Below are 24,995 nucleotides of genomic sequence, written 5' to 3' on the forward strand. Positions count from 1 at the left end.
CAACTCATAGCACCTGTTTAGAGGCAGAAGGCTGAATCACATGACCTCTTAAGGTCCCTTCTTTCAGATCTAATTACGAACTAAACCAAATTAAAACTTCAGGCCCAAGGAAAGTTCCTTTACAGGGTGCTAATTAATGTCCTTCTGCTCACTCTCTTGCCTTTCAACACAAATCATAGACACACACACACCTATACCTCCAGGTGCCTGGTTTTTCACTGCTACAGTTAGAAGTCTCTAGAGATTGAGAATTTGCTATAAATCCTATCTATCCCTTTTGAGGAGGTAGGTTAAGGAGAGAGAAGACTATAGAGAATTAGGAAAGATTTAGTTCCTACCTTGACAGACCGAGTTCTTCAACAGAGGGAATGAGAATGAAGATGGAGATTAAGCCTTACAATGCTGGGTGTAGGTGAGCCATAAGCTCATGGTGGAGCAAACCACCAAAACCAGGCACAGCGTGCCAGAGATGGATAGTCAAAGGCCCAGCTCGGGGTGCTCTGCTAGGAGGACAGCTCTCAAGTGTGTATTTGCAGGAGCAAGTTAGCTGGGACAAAAAAGCCCTAATGTGGTCAACCCCTTGTTTTTTCTTTGGCCATTCCTTTTGGCTCCTAGGCTCCAGGAAGCAAGGCCAGAGTGTTCTCTGCTTCCCTTCCCCCAAGGCAGTGGACTGAGGCACGCAGGCTGGTAAGCTGCTGTTCTATCAGTCTTTCAAAAGCTGTAAATAAAAGGCCACAAGTGCACGGTGGACTATGAGAAGAATCTAGATTGAATTCCACAAGCCAGTTGTGGAGACAGGGTGGAGGAGGTAAGAGAAAGAAGAAAAAAAGTCTAGCACCCTTCAAGGAAATACTATAGTCCAAGAACACTGCTCCCTCAGCATGACCGCTAGCAGCCATCAAAGCCTTGCTCCCTTAGAGAACTAGGTTCCAGTCTGGTCTTTTTCTTAGCTGAGGGGTCCTAGTCCCTGAGAATTCTCTGTCAGAGTCAAAGCCTTTTCCCAGAGGTGACTTATCTTCTGAGAGACTTTAGAAAATAGTCTCTGAGTCCAGCTCACCATACTTGGTGAGATCCCTGGCACTGCCTCACTAGCAGGTGGCAGCGAAGACCACTTCTGTGTATCAGATACTATATTTGCTTTAGTTATAAGACTAAAAGGAGAGTAATTGATGTATACTTAGATTTTAAAAGCAGGTGGCTAGGGTCTGGCCTGAGTCCTGAGTATTCAGGAACCTAGGTTCTCTAATGATTCGGAGCATGGATTTTGGTGTTGACAGGTCTGGATTCAAGTGTGACACACTAGTTGCTAGCTATGGACTTTAGGAAGTTACTCAACTTCACCAAACTTCAGCTTCCTCATTTGTAAAACTGTCATGTCTTCCTTCAAAGCCTTGAGGTAGAATTAAATATATTTTTTAAAGATTTTATTTATTTATTTGACACGGAGAGAGCGACAGCAAGATACTGCATGTAAAGTGCCTCACACAAGATAAGCGCTCAGTCACGGTCACTATTATTATTATATTTTTGGCAGATGATCATTGGAATCCTTTCCTCTCTTCTTTCCCAATTTCCCAGAAAACCTAAAGGCTCCAGGTCCAGGGAACTGGTAAGTAAAACCTCTTAAAAAGATCCAAAAGAAATGGAAAGAGTCATGTTTCTTTTTCCCCTCTCCTGTACTAGGACCGAATCAGTCAGCCTGTGCCGATTATACTCTGGACTGGCAGGCTGGCCCTGGGAGCCTGAGACTCTCCTAAACCAACGATACTAATCCATCTCTAGTATTACCTGTTGTGGGGCATGCTCCCAGACTGATGGTGCTTCTCCAGGGGCCCCAGTTCAGATCCCAGTAGATGTAGGAAAGAAACAGGCTGATCCCAAGCTGGCAGGATAGGTCTGTCCAGGCTGTTGTCTGCCCATCACAGCTGCCTGTGAGGCCTATGGGTTAATAATAGCAACTCTGATGCCAATGGATTAAGACAGCACTGTAGGAGGTGTTTATTTTTACACTCTGGCGTCAGTATCAAGTTCTACTGGTTACTGCCCAAATCTAGGACAGCTTCCTGATGTAAGATTGGCCTCAGGCTTCTCTAGGATGCTAAGCTGGATTCTGAGGGAAGTGAGCCTTGTTGAAAACAGTTCAGAATTCAGAGACAGGGAAGGGAAAAGGAAACAAACAGAGCTGTCACATGTCCAGCTGTCTGGTCCTAAATCTCTGGGACCAGGAGGACTTCAATTGAGAACTGTTCTTTATAGCATTCTCCGGAGCCAAGTAGGCCCCATACAAGAGACCTAATACATTGTTTTGGAAGGATGTACACATATACACACGATACAAACTAGCTGCACTGAAACGATCTGAATAAAATCAAGAAAAGACTGGGACTCAACTAACCAGAAGCTCAGCCTTGTCAGTCACAAGTCCCAGATTAGTGCTAACATTATAAGAAAAAGATATCTGAAACAAAGAATGGTTAGGCTGGTCCTTAATTGAGTTGCTTAGAGTTTTTAGCAGGTAGATCAAATCCCTTGAAAATTTATTTGGCCAGAGTTCTTCCTAGATGGCACAACAGGATAGAAACACCAAGAAACCAGCCCTCATCTTTCTGGCCTGGAGCCAGGGCCCAGAACATCTTTCCATCTTTGGCCCTCAAGGCCTACAGATTGGAGTCCCAGGGACCTTGCACTTTGACTACAGTCTCTGGAACTCTGCCTCTCCCACTTGTCTCCCTGAAAGGCAGCTCCTAACACAGATTTCATCTTGCCCTATTAGGCAGACAGGGATGTGAGAAGGTTGACAGCTGGACAGCTGATGTAAATAACCTACTAAGGGGCCATGTGCACAGCAGACTGCTGTGGAATGATAAAAATGTACCACACATCAGGTAGGAATGCTGAAGTGCAAAGAAAGCAGCCAAGCAGCTAAGTGCACAGTAACAGTGACGCCATCATCTTCTTGCCTGTGGCTGACTCATAATCTCATCAGTGACACAACATATCATTATCTTCAGGAGCCAAGGTGCTGGCAAGAAGGTAAGCAAGATGAGTGAGCCACTCATTCAATACATTTTTTTCCTGTCATTCAAGGCTTATCTACCTGGTAATCAGAACAACAATGCAGCCTCAGAAACAACCAGATTTGATCACTAGAGATATGGGGTTTGATGTCAATCCATCTAGAAGCTACCCATGCCTAGGATAGTGGCAGGATGCCCAAGGGACAGGAACACTGCTTTCATTCTTGGCTCTTTCTGACTTGCTGGGTCATCTGGGGGCAGGGCACCTGTCTTCTCAAAGGTAAAGGAGCTAACTGTATCCATCTTCTGGTGTTGTAGCAAGGAAAAATATTCAAAAAATTAAAATAATAAGTGGCAACAAATGTAAATGCTGTAAATTTTTGGACCAAAGTATTTTTTTTTAAGATTTTATTTATTTATTTGACAGAGAGAGAGAGTGAGAGAGCACAAGCAGGGGGAGCAGCAGAGGGAGAGGGAGAAGCAGGCTCCCCGCCGAGCAAGGAGCCTAACGTGGGGTTTGATCCTAGGACCCTGGGATCATGACCTGAGCCGAAGGCAGACACCTAATGGACTGAGCCACCCAGTTGCCCCAAGGACCAAAGTATTTTAGAAATATAATTGTCATTCATGCATATAGGGGAGCCCTGGCCTTTCAGGTTTTCCTTCTTCTAGGTCATGGTGGCCATGTTGGGAAGTGCAGTTCCTTTCCTCAGGCCTTCTGGTTTGGGAAACAGTTGAAATAGGAATCTGCTTACCTAGACATAAGGTATTAATTTCCACTAATGTGTAATAGAGAAAGTAAAAACATGCAAGCAGAAAGAGACACCTCCACTCACCCACTTGCTCCATCTACAAATCTAATTCTCCCCAAGGCCTAAGCCCAGGCCACTGATCTAAGGCTTGTATCCTATTGATATAGCATTTAGCAGCAGGACTTACCAACTGGACTTAGCCTAAAGGCCTGAGAAAGCAACATTAATGAAAGGATGTATTCCACTGCTCAGTTAGAACAATGGCAACACTGTGTTCTACACCCAACACAAGTCTTCACTCTTTCTAGCCCAGCAATCCCTCACTATGGGGTTAGTTTGCCAGGTCTCCAGAGCTCATGGAAAGGAGAAAGAGAAATCTATTCTTCATTGATGCTGACACCTCTTTTTCTGCAAGTGTCTACACTGGGGATTCAAAACAGATGTTCTGATATCCTGCAGCCTCTGGTGAGACCCACCCTCTTTGTAGCAAACTCTATCTGTAAATACGTAAAGGGCCAAATAGGAAATACTTAGGCTTCATGGGCCACGTGTGTGTGTGTGTGTTTTACAACTCTTTAAAAATGTAAAAACCATTTTCAGTTTGTAGGCCATTATAAAATCACCCTGGCGTGGGCCATAATTTGCTGACTCTAGACCTTAAAGGCCCCTCTATTCAAGGTCTGGAACTCAGAATTCTGACTCTGCTGGGCCTGCCTGGAGACCCTCTTTCCTCTTCCTGCGAGGCTGATGCGCATATTTTGGAGGCAACTCCCCTCTAAGGAGCCACTGAGGAATGTGAAGGAAGAATTCTAAGGTTATTTGTATTGGAGCTAACAGACAGGCTAATTCCCCTCATATAAAAAACATCTGTGGAATTTAGCATAGTGCATTATCATTCTGGAGTGCAGACTGAGCCATAAACAGTCTTATCTTTCTATTTCTGCTTAATAATACTATACCATGCCTCTGCAAGGCTTTTTGTTTGTTTGTTTGGGTCCCCGCACCCCCCCCCCCCCCCCCCCCCGCCGGCTCCCAGGTTCCAAACCCACACTTGAATTGGCTCAGGTCCCAAGTCCTTCTCCTCCCCATCTCTTCCACTTCTATATGTGGCATGGTTGTGGATAGCAAGGAAACTATCAACAGTCCGAAAGGTTTGGACATGGTAAATATGGATGAGAGGTGTGGGGTGGGGGGAATGATGAGCTTATTTTGGGCAAAGACTTAGGGCTGACTGTGAATCTAGGCTCTATCACAGTTACAGGTTTTATAAAACTGGATCAAGGGTGCTCGGGTGGCTCAGTCGGTTAAGCATCAGCCTTCAGCTCCAGGTCGAGATCCCAGGGTCCTGGGATCAAGTCCCACATCGGGCTCCCTGCTCAGTGGGGGGCCTGCTTCTCTCTGTGTCTCTCATGAATAAATAAATAAAATCTTAAAAAAAAAGGAAGAAAACTGGATCAAACTGCTATAGAAGCAACCTAAGAACAGTGTGCACTGGGTCAGGAATATTAGAGTTATACCTCCCCACATAACACGGATTAGGAAGAAGTCAATGACTTACAGCTAAAGGCTAACACTTATCTCTAATCTTCACAATGAGCTTGCAAAGTAGCTATGATTTTTTTTTCCTAAAGATTTTATTTACTTATTTGAGAGACAGAGTGAGCAAGAGAGAGCATGAGCAGGGAGGAGAGGGAGAAGCAGCCTCCCTGTTAGCAGCGAGCCTGACATGGGGCTCGATCCCAGGACCCAGAGATCATGACCTGAGCCAAAGGCAGATGCTTAACTGACCGAGCCACCCAAGCACCCCAACAAAGTGGCTATTATTATCCATATTCTGCAGTTGAAGAAACCGAGACTCTTGCAGAGATAACTTTATCCAAGATCACAGAGCTAGAAAGTAGGGGAGTTGGGCTTGGAATTCTTATCAGACTCACTCCAAAGCCCTTGCTTTTTCTATTGTAATACACTACTAATATACTTGGTGGAGAAGAACAATAAGCAAATGTCTTCATTTGGGTCCTGTTTAGATTTTGTTCTAAAGAGCAGCAATCTGCTGGTCTGTTCTTTTCTTTTTCTTAAAATATTTATTTATTTAAGTTATCTTAAAATCTTATACCCAGTGTGGGACTTAAACTTACAACCCTGAGACCAAGAGTCTCATGCTCCTCTGAATAAGGCAGCCAGGGATCCTGGCCGGTTCTTTTCTATAGTATAGTCTTTACTATATGTGGGGCTTAAACTTACAACCCTGAGACCAAGAGTCTCATGCTCCTCCGAATGAGGCAGCCAGGGATCCTGGCCAGTTCTTTTCCTATAGTCTGAATATTAATGAATGACAAGGTGCTTAAAATCACAAGCATGACAATTTTGTGTGATAGTGATTCAGATCCAATCAACAGAGCTATATTCACATTTAAGCTGGGGCCTTATCTGAGCTAACACTTGTTTATTCTTTAACAAGAATAAACAGTATTTTACCGTGTTAATTCTTTGCCTAGTTGCCAAATAAATCTCTTTTCAATAGTGGTATATGTATATCTTTGTGTAATAATCAATGTTACTTTGTAATCAATTTGGCTGAATTGAATTGTACTTCCCACCTTCCTAGGCCCCACATTGTTAATTGCCAATCAAACATCTATTCTCTCTTTCTCTCTCAAATTAACAGAAGCCTGATATTCAGCTGGGTATAATGTTTTCCAACTAAAATTCTACTTCTCTTGGAGGCAGGAGTGACCGTTTGACTAAGTTATGGTACAAGTGTTGTGAGAATTCTGGGTCATCTCTTTCTGATGAACAGGGTGCCTCCTTCTTCCTCCCTTTCTGCATCCTGATGCTAGGTAATGGTTAGAACTACAGCAGCCATCTTGAACCACAAAGATGGCCCAGGTGTATCAGAGCAAAAAACCACAAGGGGCCTGAATCTCTCATTTAGACTATGTAGCTGCCACACGAGCCCAGGACTGTCTACCTCTGCATTTTTGTTGTTGCTGTTGAAAAATAAACTCTGGTATCATTTAAGTCCTTAGGTTTGGGTTTCTGTTGCTCCTGTCTATTTCCACTTTATACATCCTACCACATCCTAATAACCACCAAGTCTTAATTCAATCCACCCAAGACCAAGCCATACCTATCACTTATTTGAACTCCTACATCAACCTCTAACCTGATCTCCCTTTCTAGCACCATCCTTTGAGAAAGAAGACTATATCACCCTTTTGCTTAAAACCCTTCAAAGATTTTCCATAAAATCCAAATTCCGTGCTCTGCCCTTTATAACTTACCTCTCTGGTCTCATCTTTTGCCATTCCTACCCTGCCTTGTAGTAATACCTTCACCTCTTTGCTGATTGGAACATGGCCCCTCCATTTGTCTGGCCAACTCTTAATCACCCTCCAGGTTTTCAGCTGAAATTTCACAAGTTTAACAGCTCTTCCTAGACCACATTACATGCCCTGATTATGTGCTCCTGAAGCACCTTGAACTTTTCTGTACTGTGTTTTATAATTGTTTATTTAGTTTGTAACACTAGACAGGCAAGCTCCATGGGACAGAAACCTTGTCTATCATTATTTATTATTATATCCCCAGACACTAGGACAGAATCTGGCATACATAAATCTTTTTTGAATGAATGAATGAAATTTCAAGAGGGTATCAGAATTTGAAATAAGTATTCTCTTTAGTCTACTTCTAGGAAATAAATTTAAAAGAAATAACATGAGGGGCGCCGGGGTGGCTCAGTCGTTAAGCGTCTGCCTTTGCCTCAGGTCATGGCCCCAAGGTCCTGGGATCGAGCCCACTTCGGGCTCCCTGCTCGGCGGGAAGCCCGCTTCTCCCTCTCCCACTCCCCCTGCTTGTGTTCCCTCTCTCGCTGTGTCTCTCTCTGTCAAATAAATAAATAAAATCTTAAAAAAAAAAAAGAAAAGAACATGAGGGGTATGGGAGGGATGGGGTGGCTGGGTGATGGACATTGGGGAGGTTATGTGCTATGGTGAGCACTGTGAATTGTGTAGGACTGATGAATCACAGACCCGAACCCCCAAAACAAATAATACATTATATGTTTTTTTTTAATTTTTTAAAGATTTTATTTATTTATTCATGAGAGACAGAGAGAGAGAGAGGCAGAGGCAGAGGGAGAAGCAGGTTCCCCGCCGAGCAGGGAGCCCGATGCGGGACTCGATCCCAGGACCCTGGGATCATGACCTGAGCCGAAGGCAGACGCTTAACCGACTGAGCTACCCAGGCATCCCAATACATTATATGTTAATTAAAAAATATAAATAAAAAAATAAAATATGCCCTCACTGGAAAAAAAAGAAATAACATGATAAAAGTACATGAAGATATATACATAAGGATGTTTGATGAAGCACCATTTATAGAAGTGAAAATTTAAAAAAAAATCCTAAATGCTCTTTCATTAGTGTATCGATTAAATTATGAGGTAGCCCATAATGAAACAGTCTACAAAACATTAAAAAAATTTTTTAGAATAGTTGTTGAGATGAAACTATGTGCATAATATAGTTTTTTTTCAGGATTTAAATTTTTTTTAACTTAAATGCAATTTAATTAACATACAGTGTATTATTAGTTTCAGAGGTAGAGTTCAGTGATTCATCAGTCTTACATAATACTCAGTGCTCATTACATCACGTGCCCTCCTTAATGCCCATCACCCAGTTACCTTATCACCCCACCCACTTTTCCTCCTGCAACCCTGTTTGTATCCTATAGTTAAGAGTCTCTTATGGTTTGTCTCCCTCTCTGATTTCGTCTTATTTTATTTTTCCTTCCCTTCCCCTATGTTCCATGATAATAGTTTTTCATTAATTATATCATGATATAGTTTTTTAATAAAGTAATTTATAAGGTACCATTCATGGTGTGATCCCATTTTTATTTTAAAAACCCGTACACACATTTGGTTCTTTATCTGTATTTTGAGTTTTCTAGCAGTAAGTAGGTTGATGATTCTTTTAGGCCAATTAGGATCCTTATGGGCTGGAAGCTCTGGGCCTTCTGGACCATTATCATCATAGGAGACATGAGGGACCACCCATTTACAGCCCAAAAGAGGACAGACACCTCTATCAACAGTGTTTATGAAATGCCTAACACCTATTTCAGGGAAGAAGCAAAAACTGCAGGCATGTTCTAGGGCAAATTATAATTCACTGAGAAAGCTATTCGTTATTTTGAAAGATTTAAGTTATATTCAAAGTTCTAAAATACCTTACATTAGCTTGAGAAAATTATGGAAATAAAAACAACTAATTAAGGTGAGAATATTCTTAAAACTTGTGCCTGCCCCTTTCATGAATAATTTGGTAAAATAACTAGTCACATCTGAAGAGGGGAAGTTTTCTTGTATTTTTCTTTATCTTGAATTACCTAGGACATTGGTTCACAGGTAGACATAAACTTGATGGTTACCTTTATAAGAGTTAAGAACACGGAGTTACATGAAGTACAAAGAACTATAAAGTAAAGAAGTGTATTATAAATAGTATATACATTTCCTCTTTCCTCCTTGGTTGCATGTTAAGGATAGAGACTGTCTTGCTCATCTCAGTAGTCACTTAACCTAGTATAGAGCCTGGCATGTGGCTTAAAATGTTCACTGAATTGAACTGAGGAACTGAATCTTCACCAAACTGGAAAACTTTTTTTTTCTAGAGCAGAATTTGGTTCATTACAGTGGTAGACATATTTACACACTAGTTCTAGTTCTTGTTGGGGTATGGGGTGCTGAGAGGATCAAGAGAGTAGTGGTTGGCTTCTGGAATGTGCAGGGCAAGTATGCCTAGGTATAATTCCTCTCCGGGAGTTCCCCTCACACCCAGCTCTGCACTCCCTCTACTGCTAGTGGGAGCTGAGGCGAGAGAACCAGAACAGAATGTTCCAGCCAGAATGACAGACCACACCCCCTCCTCTTTCTTCATCTCTCCCCACTTAACCTCACCAGTCTTCAACTCTGTTCTATGAGCTGCCTCCAGTGAGGCTGCTGAGCATCTAGGAAAGAATGCAGGATGTGTCTCAGAGTCCAGCACTAGCTGAGGAACAGTTTGTTTTTTCCTAAAAATGGGCAGTCTATAAAGTTATGTAAGACCCAGCTCTCTTTGCTGGGAGCTTTTCCAACTCCAGCTGGAGAGATTCCTCAAGCTATTTAGAGTTTCAGGAAAAGGGTTTGGAATTTCCTGATTGGCCAACCTATACTGGAGACATCTCCGGGCAAAGATGGGGAGGTTCCAGCCAGGAAAGCAGTAACTGAACTCCCACTGCCCCTCAGTTGTGGACCCACTGAGTTCTCCTGGAAACAGCCTGATCCATTTATAGTTAAAATCTCAGAACAAGGACAAGCCCCAGAGCCCAAATAGAATCAAGTCTTTGGGGCTCACTCAAAAGAGGCTGGGTCTGGGAAATCTAATAGCCTGACCTAGAAGCATACCAACAGGGCTTTGCAAGGGCTTCCTTCCCTACTTTCAGCAGATGTATGGAGGAATTTGCTATTGGCTTGAAGAACCTCAGATGCCAAAGTCTTGCACAAGGACTTGGATGAATCAGTTAATAAACATTGACTGAATACCTATGAAGTGCCAGATACTGTATTATGCGAACAGAACAGACCTGGTACCTTCCTTCATGGAGCTTATAGTTCACCTAGGGAGACTAAACAAATAATTGAATAACTATGACCATATAAACTATGAAGTAGGCCTTTGGAATATGCCACATTCAAAGGAAAGATAGCTAATCCATAAAAGCCAGTTCTGTCCAGGGAGGCCAATTAACATATTTGTAAATCAGGGATCAGTTTACATTGAATTGGGAACTGAAATGATCTGTATTTGAACTGGAAATTCTTGTCCTTGGAGGATCACTAGAATCTATCAACCTGCTCCCAGTTGAGCTCTACTTCTATTGACATTCATTTTGCTGGAGTTCGGTGCCCTATTTACTTCACACACTTTTATTTAAGCATAGGAACTCCCTTCAGCTAACAAACTACTGCCCATTACAGTGAAAAAATAGAACCCTGATTTCCAGCTATAGGCCATTCACTTTTATTTCTTTCTGGTCAACAGAGAGAGTTATTAAAAGGCCAGTATGTAATTCTGTTCTTAATTCTATAGCGTGGGGCAAGTTATTTGATCATCCTCAGCCTGAGTTTCTTCACCTGTAAAATGGGGATAATAATACCTCTCTTACAAGGTGGTGGTGGGAGTTAGAAAGAAGATACAGAAAACATCTAGTACAATGACTGGTATTTAGTGAGGGCTTGGTAAATGGCAACTATAATAAATGTTAATCAGGAATCTCTTTTTTTTTTAATAGATTTTATTTATTTATTTATTTGACAGAGAGAGACACAGCAAGAGAGGGAACACAAGCAGGGGGAGTGGGAGAGGGAGAAGCAGGCTTCACACCGAGCAGGGAGCCCAATGTGGGACTTGATCCCAGGACCCTGAGATTGGGACCCGAGCCCAAGGCAGACACCTAACGACTGAGCCAGCCAGGCGCCCCGCTAGTTTCTTGGTTTTAAACATTCACTTTTTACTTCCTCGTATAAAAGATAAAAACTAAGCAATTTCACACCCACCTTCCTCACAATTTCTAGGTAAATTAATATCAAGTGTTTACTGTGACTTGGTAGTATGTGGACCCTCACTATTACCATATAGTTAATAATACTTGCATCTCTTGGTTTAGTTTGCTATACAATTGCCCCTAATTCTTCCCAAATTGTTTTGCAGAACAGTAAAAATCCCTCAATAGAATTTTCCAAATGGTCAAATACAGTTCGTTTGTTTTTTTCCTGGAAGATCCTCTTGGAACTTTCTGTTCTCCTGATGCATTCCGAACGGACTCCTTTCTGCATTTACGACACACTATCATGCTAGGCTTCCCTTTACCATCATCCTAGGAATTTCCTTTGCCTCTCTCTTATGTTAGTTGCCCTCGATTCTAGATCTCTTTTTTCTTTCTTTTGTTTTCTCTCTCATTTTGCTGGAGCATATACTTTAGTAGCGTCCTAAAAAATGATACACAGAAGGAACATTTTTGAAATGAATGTCTGAAAATATATAGTTTAAACTTTCACACACAAAAAAAACCTTTCACAGATGATAATTTGGTTGTGCATAAAATCCTAGGCTAAAAATCAATTCTTCTGGGGCACCTGGATGGCTCGGTCAGTTAAGTGTCTGACTCTTGATCTCAGCTCAGGTCTTGATCTCGGGGTCATGAGTTCAAGCTCCATGTTGGGCTCCACACTGGGCGTGGAGCCTACTTAAAAAAAAAAAAAGAAAGAAAGAAAAGAAATCAATTCTCAGAAATTTGAAAGAATTGCTCCATTGCTTGCTAATTAGATTCCATTATTGTTCTGCCCAATGCCGTTCCGATTCCTGATATTTGTATATAACTTTTTTTTTCTTTTTTAAAGAAGTTTTGGAATTTCTCCATTATCTCCAGTGTTCCAAATTTTGATGATGAGGTACCCTTGGGTATGTTATTTCTATTTATTGTACTGGGCACACAGTGGGCCCTTTTAATTTGGAGACTCAATGTTCTTCAGTTCTGGGAAATGTCTTCCTTCCTTCCTTCCTCCCTCCCTCCCTCCCGCTCTCTCTCCTTCCTTTCTTCCTTCCCTTTCCTCCTTTTCCCCCTAATTTCCTCCCCACTGATGTTGAAGATTTAGAAAGGAGAGGGATTAAATGATAAGCAACATCCTGAGAAGCAGTAGTAGCTCCAGAATTTCTATATAGGTTGAACCTGGGATCAGCAAACAGATCAGAAGGGGTGGGTAGGAGTGGAGTGGCGTTAGGGAATTGTCTTGAAGTTCCATTTATATAGCAATCACATTGTTTTTACTCAGGATACAGATTTATTTGGGGTAGCTTAAAAAGTGTATCATTTAGGTATGATACTCTGTGCTGAATGGACATAAAAAATAATCTCAAAACAGCTTAAACAATAAAGGAAATTTATTAGTCATACCTATCAAGAAGACCAGAGGTAGAGTTATTGTGGGGATAGTTAATTCAGAGCCTCAGCATGTCATTCAGATATTTTATTAGGTGACAGGATGGCTATCACCATCTCAACCATTACATCCAGCTATGTTAACATTCAGAGGCCAGTGGGGAGGAAGGTGGATAAACTCTCCTAAATAAACTCTGTTTGGTTTCAGTGGGAAAACAGCTGTTGGGCAGCTGACCAATTGCAAATATTTCAGGGTACTATAATGGCTGAAAAAATAACATAGGAGGATATGCAATCCAGTGAACCAGGGAGGAATTAGCCTTTGTTGAGAGCTGGGATATTTCCCCATTCCAACTAGTGAAGAGAGGATCACAGTAGACATATTTGCAGATTGGTAGTAGAAAGTGAGAGGGTTCGTGTTCTAAGTCTTCTTCTTTCTTTCTGAAGTGCATGAGTCAAAGTCATCAACAGAGTGCATGGAGGGAAAAAAGGAGGGTCAGGAGCTGCAGAAGGTAGTGAAAGTATAAAATATTCGTTATAAAGACTGGAGGAACAACTTTGTTAGAAAAATAAAGTAAGATTGCTGGCCAACATAATTTTGGTGATGATGAATTTAAGGTGATACTAAATCTGCTGGGCTGTACAGTTTTCTCCAGCACTGGGTAGCTGTTTCATTACAGACAGAGGGAAGGTGAGGGGTTATGTTCTTTCAGGGTTAGGGTTTTACTAGATGAATATATTTTTAAAAGAATGATTATAATATGAATGAAGTTAAAGGGCTACCACTGAGGGTACTTCAACAAGTGAATGGAATACACTAAGCCATAAACCGTAATGCCTCAATAGCAACATGGAAAAATGCTTAGGAAATAATGTTATTTAAAAGAAAGTAGAATACAAAATAATTTTAATGCTATAATTACATTCCTACAAACTTTATATATGCATGTAAACAGAAAGGATAGGCAGATGGGATTACAGGTGATTTATATTTATTTTATTATTATTGTTTTATTTTTAAATTGTTTTTATATATTTATCTTATTTTTATAAATTCCTACTTATGTTTCACCTCATGCCAATTTGATTTATAGATCTTCTTTTTGTAAGGTCTTTATCTAGTCTACCAGTATTAACTGACCATTCTATCTTCTTTAAAACTTGTTTTATAGGGCCTCAGTCATTGGGTGTCTGCCTTCAGCTCAGGTCATGATGCCAGAGTCCTGGGATTGCATCCCCAACGGGGTCCCTGCTCCGCGGGAAGCCTGGTTCTCCCTCTCCCACTACCCGCTTGTGTTCCCTCTCTCTTTGTATCTCTCTGTCAAATAAGTAAATAAAATCTTTAAAAAAAATAAATACAATAAAACTTGTTTTATAGGGCTAAAACCAAACTCATCCCGGAGCCAGGCTAGAATTTCTGTAGATGTTAATAAATTCATGGATCTTTGGTGAAAGCAAAAAATCCTTAGGAATTAGGCTTTAAGTCAGTTCAGTTACCATAATTCATTCATTACACATATATTTATTGAGCTTATACTATGTCAGACATTATGTTAGGCACATGAATATAAAACAGAAATCAGCCTAGGGAACAGGGAAGACCTTTGGCTCAAGCCTGACATTCGGACCTCAACCTTAGCCTTTTATTCTTATATACAAATGAATTTTTATATGTAAATTAGATATGTAAAATAGCTTTACTGACATATAATTAACATACCATAAAACTCACCTTTTAAAAATGTACAATTCACTGGTTTTTAGTGTATTCATAGGGTTGTGCAACCATTACCACAATCTAATTTTGGAATATTTTCATCACCTTTAAAAGAAAGCTTATACCCATTGATCTTACATCCTACAATCTTACTGAACTCATTTATTAGTTATAATAGTTTTTTTGTGGATTCTTTAGGACTTCTATATACAAGATCATGACATTTGCCAACAGGAATAGTTCTACTTTTTCCTTTGTAATCTGGATACCTTTTATTTCTTTTTCTTGACTAATTGCTCTGGCTAAAACTTCCAGTACAATGTTGAAGTGGCAAGAACAGATACCTTCTCCTGTTCCTGATCTCATAAGGAAAGCTTTTAGTTGTCTTTTTCCATTAAGTACAATGTCAGCTGTGGGGTTTTTTGTAGATGTCCTTTATCAGCTTGAGGAAGTTCTTTTCTATTCCTAGTTTGTTGAGTGTTGTTTTTTTTTTAAAGATTTTATTTATTTATTTGAGAGAGAGAGAGTGAGAGAGAGCATGAGAGGGGAGAGGGTCAAAGGGAGAAGCAGACTCCCCACTAAGCGGGGAGCCCAATGTGGGACTCGATCCCGGGACTCCAGGATCATGACCTGAGCTGAAGGCAGTCGCTTAACCAACTGAGCCACCCAGGTGCCCTGTTGAGTCTTTTTATCACGGACTTGTCAAATGGTTTGTCTGCATCTACTGAAATGATCATGTGATTCTTATCCTGCACAGTTTGTTTATGTAAACATTTAAAATATGCCAACATTATTATAATCCTCCTTTGGATTTCAGTCATTATTTTAAAAAAAATTTTAAGTAGGCTCCATGCCCAGTAGGGAGCCCAACATGGGGCTTGAAATCATGACCCTGAGATCAAGATCTGAGCTGAGACCAAGAGTCGGACATTTAATTGAGCCACCCAGGTGCCCCAATCATTTTTAATATATAAAGAACTTCAAAACCTAGGGGTGCCTGGCTGGCTCACTTGGTAGAGCATGCGACTCTTGATCTCAGGGTTGTGGTTTGAGCCCCATGTTGGGTGTATGGACTACTTGAAAAAATTTTAAAAAAAATCAAAAACTGGATGAGAACAGGATGTCTTAAGATTTCTGAGAGATCCTGAATTCATACTTCTTTTTTTATAAAGATTTTATTTATTCATTCATGAGAGACAGAGGGGGAGAGAGAGAGAGAGGAGCAGAGGGAGAAGCAGGCTCCCAAGGAGCAGGGAGCCCAATGCGGGACTCGATCCCAGGACCCTGGGATCATGACCTGAGCCGAAGGCAGACGCTTAACCATCTGAGCCACCCAGGCGCCCTGAGAGATCCTGGATTCAAAGACTATTCCTGCACTCACAAAGTTTACAGTTAGGTGTTAACTGTTATAATGAAGCCCCAGACAAGGCCAATGGAAGCACAGTGGAAATTGTACCTAAGTTTGTAAGGGGTGGTTAGGAAAGGTTTCAGAAAGGATGTCATATGAGTAGATTCTTAAAGGAGGAACAGAAATATTTGTATGGGTTAGGGGAAGGACTTCAGTCCGAACAAATAGAGAGTTCCTCTTATTATTCAGCCCTGAGAAAGAAGGAAATTTTGCCTTTTGTGACAACATGGATGGACCTTGAGGGCACTACGCTTAGTGAAATAAGTCAGACAGAGAAAGACAAATACCATATGATTTCATTTACATGCAAAATCTAAACAAAACAAAAAAAAACAAGCTCTTAGATACAGAGAACAGATTGGTGGTTGTCAGAGGGAGGGTAGGACTGGGGGGTGGGAGAAATGAGTGAATGGAGTCAAAAGGTACAAATTTCCAGTTATAAAAGAAGTAAGTCACGGGGATGTAATGTATAGCATGGCGAGTATAGTTAATACTATATTGCATATTCAAAAGTTGCTAAGACAATAAATCTTTTTTTTTTTTAAAGATTTTATTTATTTATTTGAGAGAGAGAATGAAAGATAGAGAGCACGAGAGGGAAGAGGGTCAGAGGGAGAAGCAGACTCCCTGCTGAGCAGGGAGCCCGATGTGGGACTCGATCCCGGGACTCCAGGATCATGACCTGAGCCGAAGGCAGTCGCTTAACCAACTGAGCCACCCAGGCACCCTAAGACAATAAATCTTAAAAGTTCTCATCACAAGAAAAAAATTTTGTAACTATGTATGGTGATGGTTGTTACCTAGACTTATTGTGGTGGTCATTTGCAATTTATACAAATATTGAATCATTATGTTGTATACCTGAAACTAATATAAATGTTGTATGTCAATTATATCTCAATTAAAAAAATGTGGCTTTCAAGAACTGTTCAGTGGTATACTTCATTTTATACTTGTCTTTATTTTTTAGATTCTCCACAGTGAGCATATTCCCATCTATAATAAGAAAAAAAAATATTTTTCAGAAAATATTTTTAAACAAAAATAGACAGGATTTTGCTTTAAGTTTCAAAGGGAAAATGTCATAGTACCTTTCATCTTTCTCCATAAAAAGACATTTAAGTTTAAATATTTTCTACATTAAAGTGTGGGCAGCTAATAGCATCTCCTTAGAACGATTCTCCACAAACCCTTCATCTTGAATGAGTGAGAGATTTATAATCCTAATCTCTAAAGGAAGAAAATCCAATGTGGAAATGTTATGCCCCAAATAACAGTCTTAGACAGTGGCACTATTTCCTTCAATTCTTGGGTCCTGTATATGGGGCTCTCCCCCTGCACTTCCTATCCTCTAACAAAAGTTTTTACATTGCTCAACTCTGAGAACCACTGATTAAAAGGCTGAGATTAGAGTGTGGATCTAGTAGTAGTTCTACTCAAAGTGTGGTTGATGGACCAGTAGAATCAGCTTCATCTGGGAATTTATTAGAAAGGTAAATACTGGGACACCTGGGTGGCTCAGTCTGCCTTCTCCTTGCTCAGCGGTGAGCCTGCTTCTCCCTTTCCCACTCTCCCTGCTTGTGCTCTCTCTTTCTGACAAATAAATAAATAAAGTCTTAAAAAAAAAAGAGAGAGAAAGAAAGAAAAGAAAGAAAAAAAAAGAAAAGAAAAAAGAAAAAAAAGAAAGAAAGGTAAATACTTGTGCTCCAAGCTAGACATACTGAATCAGAATTTCAGGGGTGATCTAGGAGATTTTTATGCACCCTCAAGTTTGAAAAGCACATATCTAGAAAAAATTGGGCAAAGAGGCTAAGGGTACTCAAAAGGAAGGGGGTGCAGAGCTCCCCAATGTTCAATGTATATTTTTAAAGCATATACATTATTATAAAATAGTCTAAAGACAAAAGTTTTTATATACTATAAACAAGAAAGTATGGCTAGAAAAATTTTTCTTGGCTCTGGGCTAAAAAGGTCAACAAATTAGCAAAGGTTTAGATGAAAGGGTAAAAGGTATCTATAATTCATTCCTAGTTCCATGAAGTTTGTTAAACTAAGGCTATCAGTTTTATTTTTTTTAAGATTTTACTTATTGGGGCGCCTGGGTGGCTCAGTCGTTAAGCGTCTGCCTTCGGCTCAGGTCATGATCCCAGGGTCCTGGGATCGAGCCCCGCATCGGGCTCCCTGCTCTGCAGGAAGCCTGCTTCTCCCTCTCACACTCCCTCTGCTTGTGTTCCCTCTCTCGCTGTGTCTCTCTCTGTCAAATAAATAAATAAAATCTTAAAAAAAAATTTTACTTATTTATTTGCCAGAGAGAGGGAGAGCAAGAGTGAGAGAGAGCACACACAAGCAGGGGGAGCGGCAAGCAGAGGAAAAAGCAGACTCCCTGCTGAGCAAGGAGCCCTATGTGGGACAAGATCCCCCAGAACCGAAGGCAGAACTTAACCGACTGAGCCACCCAGGTGTCCCAAGGCTTTCAGTTTTACACAGGAATTTGGGAATGATAGGTATGCAGAACACATTTTGGTTATGTTTCTTTCAAACCGTGATTGGCTACTGGTGGGTGGTCAATTGAAGATGATGGGATCTCAAATTCAACCATTTATTTGAACCTCTTTCTACTTTGGAATCATGACTCAGCAGGAGAAACATCTTTATCAGTGACTTTCAAACTGCTTTATAGAGCTCCCTCAAGGGACTGTAAGAAAGGGAGATGAAGGGGATGGAGAGGAAAGGAGGGAGAGATGACCAGGTTAGACTCTATTTCCCCAACTCCTTGCCTTCAACCAAAACAGCTCAGATTTTATCTTTCTGTGTCCACTTTCTTGTGCAATATACTTGAACAAAGAACTCCCCTCTAAAAAAGTTTGAGATTCTCTACTACAGATCTTCCCAACACAAAGCCACAGCTGTCTTTTGTTCTCATGAGATCAATGATCCTTGTTAACTATCTATTACTACCACTTGGTTGTTAGAAAGGACTCACAAATGCATAATGAGGCAGGTGGTTCTGCTTCCCGGCCTCCCTTCTCCAAACGCTAGCATTACGGTTGAATAAACTAATGATGTTGTAGATTGCTGTGTTGATGTCAAGCAAAGCACATTACATAAATCAGCCTATAAACTGAAATAAACACTACATTATCTAAGAAGTTAACTATAGCTTTAGGTATAAAGAAAAGATAATAATATTTTTTTATTTATTTTTAAAGCCTTTTATTTATTTATTTGACAGAGAGAGACAGCGAGAGAGGGAACACAAGCAGGGGGAGTGGGAGAGGGAGAAGCAGGCTTCCCGCGGAGCAGGGAGCCCGATGTGGGGCTCGATCCCAGGACCCTGGGATCATGACCTGAGCCCAAGGCAGATGCTTAACAACTGAGTCACCCAGGTGCCCTGAGAATAACATTTTAAAGACGTGGACTAGTTCTTGTACAACCAAGTAAGAGACATGATTCAAAATAGTCACCTTGAATGACTTAATTCATTACAGTAGTGCTCCTATTCAAAATATTTTTAAACTCCTGGGATGCCTGGGTGGCTCAATTGATTAAGCATCCAACCTCTGATCTCAGCTTGGGTCTTGATCTCAGGGTCCTGAGTTCGAGCCCTGAGTTGGGCTCCATGCTGGGTGTGGAGCCTACATCAAAAAAAAAAAAAAAAATTCTAGAACTCCTATAAAAATTTTTAAAAAGTATGTATGTTTAAAAAAAAGTTGGGGGTGCCTGGCTGGCTCAGTTAGTAGAGTGTGTGACTCTTGATCTCAGGGTCTTGAGTTCATGCCCCAAGTTGGGTGTAGAGCCCCCTTAAAATAAAAATTAAAAAAATATATATATATATCAAAATATTTCTAGAACTCCTCTTTTGGAACTGCAAAAACCCACCTAGTCAACTCACAAAATTGTGAAACATAATCAATCATTGTTTTAAGGCACAAAGTTTTGGGGTGATTTGTTATACAGTAATATATAAGCGAGACAGAAAAGTATAAATCATTATGCTTTGGGGAATGTTGAAAGGAAATGATTAGCCTTACAGAAAAACTCTAGCTAGGCAGAACCCTGAGAGAATAGGTTGGTCTGGATAAAAAAAGCTCAGCTGTATCTTTTTTTTTTTTTAAGATTATTTGAGAGAGAGAGCGAGCTCACAAGCAGTGGGGAGAGGCAGAAGCAGGCTTCCCACAGAGCAGGGAGCCTGAAGTGGGGCTGGATCCCAGGACCCCGAGATCATGACCTGAGCCAAAGGCGGACGCTTAACTGACTGAGCCATCCAGGCGTCCCTAAAACTTGGTTGTATCCTTAAATAAATAGAATATAACACTTTAAAAAACAAGGAAATAATATTTTGTAAGAGAACTCCATGATGAATGGGATCAGCAGTAGGTCCCCAACTTTCTCCTCTTGAGTTTTTGCTTTTTTTCCTTAGGGTCACCTGAACCCTATCTATTTTGACTTCAGGAATACTCTGCTTTCCTTTTTTCTTTACCTGAGCATGGATAAAAAATAACTTTCCATTTCTCCCTGAGAACACTAAATATAAGGCTACATTTTCTTTTTAAAAAGAGTTATACAAGAAAAGAAAGTACAAAAGTATAAAAACAGATAAACAAGTTAAATATAGATTTTAGGATACTAAGATAAGCAAGTTAAGTATAGAATTTGGATCCTAAGATAACTAAAGTCTAGTCAGAAGTTCGCTGGCCCTGTTTTTCTCTCTACCCAGTTATCAATCCACTGTCTTTGACTATAGGACCTCACACAAACCAAAAACACAGCAGATATTTCAAAGCTCAACGTCTTACTTCCGGGAGGAGATAAAAGACTATCTTATTAAATCAGGAGTTCTAGAGAACAGAGGATTTCTTCTTGAAGTATCAAAATTAATTTTTTTAGGTATTTTGGGGCACCTGGGTGGCTCAGATGGTTAAGCGTCTGCCTCAGCTCAGGTCATGATCCCAGGGTCCGGGGATCGAGCCCCACATCAGGCTCTGCAGGAAGCCTGCTTCTCCCTCTCCCGCTCCACCTGCTTGTGTTCTCTCTCTGGCTGTCTCTCTCTGTCAAATAAATAAAATCTTTTTTTTTTTTAAGATTTTATTTATTTATTTGAGAGAGAGAGAATGAGAGATAGAGAGCACGAGAGGGAAGAGGGTCAGAGGGAGGAGCAGACTCCCCGCCGAGCAGGGAGCCCGATGTGGGACTCGATCCCGGGACTCCGGGATCATGACCTGAGCCGAAGACAGTAGCTTAACCAACTGAGCCACCCAGGCGCCCCAAATAAATAAAATCTTAAAAAAAAATTTTTTTTTAGGGTGGGCACCTGGCTGGCTCAGTTGGAAGAGCATGCAACTCTTGATCTTGAGGTTGTGAGTTCAAGCCCTGTGTTGGGTATAAAGATTACTTAAAAAACAAAAAAAATTTTTTTGGGTATTTTTGTAAAACTCCTTTAAAAGTGTACTTTTACTGGGGCATCTGGGTGGGTCAGTTGGTTAAGTGCCTGACAATTTGGCTCAGGTCATAATCTCAGGGTCATGGGATGGAGCCCCTTGTCAGGCTCCACGCTCTGCGTAGTCTGCTTCTCCCTCTCCCTGTGCTCCTCCCCCAGGTTGCGTGCTCTCTCTCTCTCAAATAAATAAATAAAATCTAAAAAAAAAAAGAATTACATTTTTACTTATACACTTTGCTTTACATACAGTATATAGGTTATAATTTTTTTCTTTTTATAAAAACTTTCTTAATGATTTACTGTGAACACTAATTAATATACTAGACTAAAATACAGTTTTGTTCTCAGTGTCTATTAAGGACTTGCATACCAAATTATCAAACTTTTTTCTAGTCAATAGGCAAGAAAAAGAAATAGAAGGCATCTGAGTCTCTGTTTGCAGATGACCTGATCTTACAAGTAAAAAACCCTAAAGATTCCCCACAAAACTGTTAGAACTAATAAATTAATCTGGCAGAGTTGCAGGACACAAAATCAACACAAAAATCTGCTGTGTTTCTGTACAGCAGCAAAGAAAAATATGAAAAGGAAATTAAGAAAACAATCCCATTTATAATAACAACAAAAAGAGTAAAATACTTAGGAATAAGCTTAACCAAAGAGTTTTGTAAAAGACTTGGACACTAAAAACTATAAAACATTGCAGAAAGAAATGAAAGAAAACACAAATAAATGGAAAGATATCCTGTGTTCATGGACTGTAAGACTTAATATAGCTAAGATGTCAAAACCTGCAATATGCGACAACATAAATAGACATTATGCTAAGTGAAATAAGCTAAGCATAGAAAGAAAAACATTACCTGATGTCACTTATATGAGGTATCTACAATAGCCAAATTAATGAATTGAAGAGTGAAATGGTGGTTGCCAGGGGCTGGAGGAGAGGGAAATGGGGAGTTGCTGTTCAATGGGCATAAAGTTTCAGTCAAGCAAGATGAATAAGCTCTAGAGATCTGCTATACAACAATGTACCTATAGTCAACAATATATTGTTAAGTGTTCTTTCCACATTAATAAAAAAAAATGTCAATACTACCCAAAGCAATCTGCAGATTCAATGCAATCATTTTCAAAATCCTAACAATGTTTTCACAGAAATAGAAAAATCCATCCTAAAATTCATTTGTACTCTCAAGGGATCCTGAATAGCAAAACAATCTTGAAACAGAAGAATAAAGTTGGAAAGCTCCCATTTCCTAATATCGAAACTTACTACAAAGCTACAGTAATCAAAAGAGTATGGTATTGGCATAAATACAGACATACAGACCAATGGAACAGAATAGAGAGCCCAGAAATAAACTCTGGCATATCTGGTCAAATGATTTTTGACAAGAATGCCAAGACTATTCAATGGGGAAAAGGACAGTCTTTTCAATAAATGGTGTTGGGAAAATTGATATCCACATGCAAAAGAACGAGGTTGGGCCTTTGTCTTATACTGTATACAAAAATTAACTCAAAATGGATCAAAGACTTAACCATAGGCATAAAACTATGAAAAACTTAGAAAAAACATAGGGGGAAAACTTCATGATGCTGAATTTGGCAATGATTTCTTATATATTGCACCAAAACCACAGGCAACAAAAGAAAAAATGGATAAACTGGATTTCACCAAAATTTAAAACTTTGTGCATCAAAGGACAATCAACAGAGTGAAAAGACAACCCACAGAATGGGAGAATATATTTGTATATCATATATCTGATAAGGGACTTCTATCCAGAATATATAAAGAACTCATATAACTCAATAATAAAAAGACATGTAACCCAATTAAAAAATGGGCAAAGATGGGGCACCTGGGTGGCTCAGATGGTTAAGCGTCTGCCTTCAGCTCAGGTCATGATCTCTAGGTCTTGGGATCAAGCCCCATGTCGGGCTCCCAGCTCAGCAGGGAGTCTGCTTCTTCCTCTCCTTCTGCCCCTCCCCCTGCTTGTGCTCTCTCTCTCTCTCTCTGTGTCTCTGTATCTCTCTCAAATGAATAACTAAAATCTTAAAAAAAAATTTTTTTTTTAAGAATCAGTTTAAAAAAAAAGGGGCAAAGGATTTCAACAGATATTTCTCTAAAGAAATAAAAATAGCCAATAAGCCCATGAAAAGATGCTCAGCATCACTAGCCATTAAAGAAATGCAAATCAAAACCAACAATGAGATACTTCACATCCATTCATTTGACTGTTATAAAAACAAAACAAAAACAGAAAATACCAAGTGTTGGCAAAGATGTGGAAGAACTGGAACACTATATTGCTGGTGGGAAGGTAAAATGGTACGGCCTGTGGAAAACAATCGCTGGTTCCTCAAAAAAGTAAACATAAAATTACCATATAATCCAGAAATTCCATTTCTGGGTATATACCCAAAAGAATTACAAGCAGGAACTCAAATAGGTATTTGTACACTCATGTTCATAGCAGAATTATTCACAATAGCCAAAAGGTGGAAGCAACCCTAGTGTCCATTAACAAATGAATGAATAAACAAACAGAATGTGGTATATATATCAATGACCACTATTCAGCCTTAAAAAGGAAGGAAATTCAGATACGAGCTGCAAAATGCATGAACCCTGAGGACATTATGTTAAATGAAATAAACCAGTCACAGACAAATATAATATGATTTAACTTAGTCAAATTCATAGAGTAATCATAGAGTAATCTAGAGTAGTCAAATTCATAGAGAAAGAAAGCAGAATGGTAGTTGCCAGGGGCTCTGGGGAAGAGGGAACAAGAGTTATTGTTTAATGGGTATGTAGTTTCAGTTTGAGAAGGTGAAAAAGTTTTGTAGATGGATGGTGGTGATGGATGGATAACAATGTGAATATACTTAATGCCACTGAATTGTACACTTCAGAATGGTTAAAATTCCTCCAAAGAAAACATCCAGATGGCCAACAGACACACGAAAAGATGCTCAACATCACTCATCATCAGGGAAATGCAAACCAAAACCACAATGAGATATCACCTCACACCTGTCAGAATGGCTAAAATCAAAACACAAGAAACAACCAGTGTTGGTGAGGATGTGAAGAAGAAGGAACCCTCTTGCACTGTTGGTGGGAATGTAAACTGGTGTAGCCACTATGGAAAACAATATGGAGTTTCCTCAAAAAATTAAAAGTAGAACTACCCTATGATCCAGTAATTGTACTACTGGGTATTTACTCCAAAAAATACAAAAACACTAATGTGATGGAATACATGCATTCCTATGTTTACTGCAGGATTATTTACAGTAGCCAAACTATGGAAGCAGCCCAAGTGTCCATCGATAAATGAATGGACAAAGAAGACGTGGTATATATATAATACAGAATATATATATTACAGGATATTATTCAGTCATAAAAAAGGATGAAATCTTGTCATTTGCAACAACATGGATAGAGCTAGAGAGTACAATGCTAAGCAAAATAAGTCAGTCAGAGAAAGGCAAATACCATACGATTTCAATCACATGTGGAAGTTAAGAAAAGAAACAAATGGGGGCACCTGGGTGGCTCAGTCCTTAAGTGTCTGCCTTCGGCTCAGGTCATGATCCCAGGGTCCTGGGATCGAGCCCCACATCGGGCTCCAGCCCCACATCGGGCTCCCTGCTC

General features: G+C 40.1%; 1 protein-coding gene across 2 annotated transcripts in view; it reads right to left on the reverse strand.

The window, feature by feature from the left end:
• The window catches only part of RUSC2 (RUN and SH3 domain containing 2), a 71,090-nt gene that overhangs the window by 42,382 nt on the left and 3,713 nt on the right, over positions 1-24,995 (reverse strand). Inside the window, exon 1 of one of the 2 annotated variants that reach the window (XM_027614349.2) lies at positions 1,789-1,906. The exons of the other annotated variant lie outside the window; for it this stretch is intronic. The gene's annotated coding sequence lies outside the window, so the exon portion shown is untranslated. Of the gene's footprint in view, positions 1-1,788; positions 1,907-24,995 lie in introns of those variants that run through there. 2 annotated transcript variants of the gene reach the window in all.

This window comes from Zalophus californianus, chromosome 13 (assembly GCF_009762305.2).
Source record: "Zalophus californianus isolate mZalCal1 chromosome 13, mZalCal1.pri.v2, whole genome shotgun sequence".
NCBI classification, from domain to species: domain Eukaryota; kingdom Metazoa; phylum Chordata; class Mammalia; order Carnivora; family Otariidae; genus Zalophus; species Zalophus californianus.